We start from the raw sequence: 4287 nt of genomic DNA on the forward strand, positions 1-4287 counted from the left end.
TCCATCGCCTGGTGTGGCTGTGAGGATGTGAGAAGAGATCAGGGGTGCAAAACACTCAGCCGCTGCTTGGTCCAAGGTGAGGACTCCAAAAACGTAGCCCCAGCAGCGGCCGTTCCTCCTGACCACCCTCCCCGCCCCCCCCCCCCGCCCCCTTTCTGGGTCAGCGCTTGGAGAGATGCTTTCTTTTCTAACCACCTGACGGAGCATACGTAGATCCCGAGCATCTCTGTGGAAATAACCTCTCCTGAGCCTGAGCTTCACCGACCCTTGCAATGGCCATTTGGTGTTTTCTTTGTTGTCGCTCCCATCCATTTCCAGTAAGACCTCCAGGTTTACTTCCGGTGAATGACCGCTGGCCACTGGGGTTGCTCTTGGCCTAACTGTCAATCAAGGTGCTCGGGCAATGGGTGGGGCAGTGACTCAATTTCAGCCAATGAGATTCTCCTATTGTTTGATACCACCCCTCTCTCTCCTGGCCAATGGGTGGGCATGTGTCCGGGGCTCAGCCATTCACGTTTACTCTCTCACGACGTACAATGGCCGGAGCTGGATTCGAGTCTTAGGGGACTTTGTACAGGCCCCTGCCCCTCCAGGTCCCTCTTCCCTGCCCTTTTGAGCCCAGTTCTTTGTCTTTTCCTTTGATTCTGAGAGCCACCCGACACCTTTCCAGACAGTTCTCCTCCGTGTTTACACCAGCCAGGGTTGGCCTCTGTTGCTTGTCACTGAAGAACCCTGACAGGTCTAAGCTGGCTCCCTCGGGTATTAAAGGAGCCAGGTGGAACCAAGAGCGAACATCCTTCAGTTATCCATGACAGAAGAAGGGAGGACAGCCCGCCATCCCCAGTCTCCCCCATCCTGCGGAGCCGGACTGATCCAGCATGAGCAGGGGTGAAGAAACACGGTACGGAGCAGCGTCAGCCTGACCTCCCTGACCCCAGGGGCGCTCTTCCAAGAGGGGTCCTTAGCTTTGCCCTCTTAAGGAATCCCCTCATTCTCTGCGGCCCAATCCATTACTCAGACTTTGGTGCTCAAATCCATCTCAGCTGTCTTCCTGCCTGTGCGTGCACCCCCACCCTGTCTTCTGCCCCGGTAGCCCTTTCTCAAGACTTGCTGAATCTAGCCCTCAGTCCCTCCTTGCAGGAGCTACCCCTGCTTTGGGGAAGGGGGGGCTACCATGGCCAAGGGGACTCACTTTGATTCTCCTCCCCACATGTCCTTAGGGGCAAGTGAAGGGTGTGTGTTTGCCCGTGTGTGGTGGGGGGACCCCTCCCTCCCAGCCTCCACAGGGGCTCGCGCCATCAGCCTTAAACTCCTCCTCCCTTGGGTCGGTGAAGATCCTCAAGGTGCCCAGGCCCTACCCTGGGTCATCGGCTCTAGTCCTGACCCTGGCCCAGAGTGAAGCTGGGGGCTGAGAGGAGCCCATCTCCATTCTGATTGCCCACTGACCCCTGATTCATTATCTGCTTGGAATCAAACATTCCTGACCAGCCGGCTCTGGTGGGCACACACCCGTGAGATCAGTCAGGCTTGCCTGGTGTATCTCTGGCCTGTCTTACCCCCAGGCAATGCCATGTTCCTCTCAGCGGGAGGCTCCTGGTGCTAGTCATTGATTTCTGGGCCGTGAAGAGCCCAGTGCCTCCAAACTGCGATGCTGAATAACCCATTGTCTTTTTTGGTCCAGCTGGGCTGGTGGTATTTCTCCCCACTTCTTTGGGGAGTACTCTAGAATATAGAATATACAGAGAAATGGAATACATTCCATTTCTAGAATATAGCTCTGGCTAATGCTAGAGCCCCCCATGACAAAGAAGGAGAAGGCATGACTCATCTCCAGCAGGTGGGAAAAACTGAACGCCTCTAACCTCAGAATTTCTAATTCCTGTATCTTCCCTCTGTTTTTTTTTTTTTTTAATTTATTTTTGGGACAGAGAGAGACAGAGCATGAACGGGGGAGGGGCAGAGAGAGAGGGAGACACAGAATCGGAAACAGGCTCCAGGCTCCGAGCCATCAGCCCAGAGCCCGATGCGGGGCTCGAACTCGCGGACCGCGAGATCGTGACCTGGCTGAAGTCGGACGCTTAACCGACTGCGCCACCCAGGCGCCCCTCTTCCCTCTGTTTTGAAGGTTTCTTTCTTTCTTTCTTTCTTTCTTTCTTTCTTTCTTTCTTTCTTCTTTCTTTCACACAAATCACCAAACCCAAGTCAAACTAGCGAGAAAGGAGCTATCATGGCTTGGAATGTCTTCAGGCAGAGCTATATCCAGGGGCTTAAACAATGTCATCGGGACTCTGTCTCTCAGCCTCTCTCAGCTCTGATCTCCTTTCTTTGGCTTCGTTGTCACGGCAGCCAGAAATAAGTTCTGTACCCTCAGAAGTAAGTTCACTGAGGAGAATGTCTCGCCTCTGATTATGTTCATGATAAGCCTGGAATTGACTCTCTTTTGCTCTGCTTTGCCTAGATTTGGACATGCGCCCGTCCCTGAACCAGCTCTAGCATCTAGAAAGATGTGATGCTCAGATTGGTCAGAGCGAGTCACATGATCAGAGTTAGTTAGCCCCATGGACAGAATGTGTGATGCATGGTTCCTGGAAGCAATACCGGATGCTGTTTCCAGAAGAACAGGATGTTGGCCACGTGCCTCACCGCCCGAGCCTCGATACGGGGCGGAGGAGGCTCCTGGCTCTTTCGGACACGATTAGAGCAGGAACCTCATTTGGCTCCGGAGGGGGCAGGCAGAGCCCCGACGACAGGAACCAGTAGCTGTGGCTGTGTTCTTTTCCTTCTCCCACCTGACCGAGCCTTGCAAGCAGGTGATACAGGATCTGGAAAGGAACCAGAGCGGAGATGTAGGATTCAGGTCGGGGGGGGGGGGGGACCTTCTCCAGCTCCATGGGCAAGGGGTCCCCTGGGCTAGGCACCCAGCCGATGCCCACAACCTGACAGTCTTGGCTTCCCGGCCAAGCAGAGTGACACTTTCCCTAGTGTCCAGAGGAGTGGCCATTGGTCAAAGAGCACTCAGGGGGTGCTCGGCAGGGGGTTGGGAGCCCCTGCCATCTGGTGGGAAGAGCCAAGCACTTAGCACCTGGTTACAGCCGTGTGCTTGGAAGTCAGACCAGTCCTGGGTTCAGGTCCCGACTCTGCCACTCTGGGCTCAGCATTCTCATGTGAAATGGGGCATGGTGGCCGTAATAACAATGGGCAACACTCACGGAACATGTTGCATGCCTGTTGCACAGACTGAGTTGTGCACCCACCGCCCCCCATCCCCCGCCCCAGTTTATATGTTGAAACTCTAACCCCCGGTATGACAGTGTTTCCAGATCCGGAGGGAAGGACACAGTGAGAGGCGACTGCAAGCCAGCAAGAAAAGGCTCCACCCAGAACCGAATCAGCCGGTGCCTTGATCTTGGACTTCTAGCCTCCAGACTCAGAAATAAACTTCTGCTGTTTAAGCCACTGGGTCTGTGTATGTTATTACGGCAGCCTGACCAGACTAATACACTTGGCTTTGTTTTAAATATTCTTTGTATATATCATCTTATTGGAGCTTCACGGCAACCGTATGACGTAAGGTGCTGCTATTTGTATTTTACAGATCGGTTGCAGGCATATGAGGCTCAGAGAGGTTAAGCCACTTGCCCAAGGTCACACAGCTAGTCAGTGGCAGAGCAGGGATTGGAAACCGGGTAGCCTGGTTCCAGAATCCAAGCTTTAACCGCTAACGTGCACCTACTTGACCGGCTTGGTGTGCAGAATTAGTGAGGTGCTCTATGCCAATGGCCCGTCCTGGGGCCCGGCACGTGGGAATTGACTGAGATCCTTTTCTTTCCCTGCCAACCCGTGACCTCACGGGCGGGGTTGGCCATCGGGCTGCACAGCCACGTGAGCGGATCAGTTGCATCGCAGGGTTTCCATGGCAGGTGCGGCCGAGAAGGCCCCAGGCAGCCCTGTTGTGGCCCCAGCTCCCAACAGCACACATCAAAGATCTGCTACTGAAGGCTACTGTTTGCCCATTTCACCCATCACCAAGCAACACGGTGCTGGGGGGAGGCTGAGTAAGCACATGGGAAATGGAAATGGCTTTTGGAAACAAAGAGCCAACTTGGGAAAGGTGTTTGTCTATTGGGCCTGGTGATTTGTAGGTGCCTGGCGGCGGGGGAGGGGGCAGGGAAGCGGGCAGTGGGAACTTATCACCAGGGTCCGAGGCCGATGACCGCCCTACCCGCTCGCAGCGGCTTCAGCCCCGGAGTGTCCCCATGTCGATGGCAACTCTGTCAGCGGCAATGG

General features: G+C 54.9%; 1 long non-coding RNA gene across 1 annotated transcript; it reads left to right on the top strand.

Moving 5' to 3' along the window:
* Window positions 1-205: 205 nt before the first annotated feature.
* On the top strand, window positions 206-3452 carry LOC109494866. Its single transcript, XR_006590679.1, has 3 exons — window positions 206-901; window positions 2459-2810; window positions 3312-3452. It is a non-coding gene; the product is annotated as an uncharacterized LOC109494866 (long non-coding RNA).
* The last annotated feature ends 835 nt before the right edge of the window (window positions 3453-4287 follow it).

This window comes from Felis catus, chromosome E2 (assembly GCF_018350175.1).
Source record: "Felis catus isolate Fca126 chromosome E2, F.catus_Fca126_mat1.0, whole genome shotgun sequence".
Taxonomy (NCBI): domain Eukaryota; kingdom Metazoa; phylum Chordata; class Mammalia; order Carnivora; family Felidae; genus Felis; species Felis catus.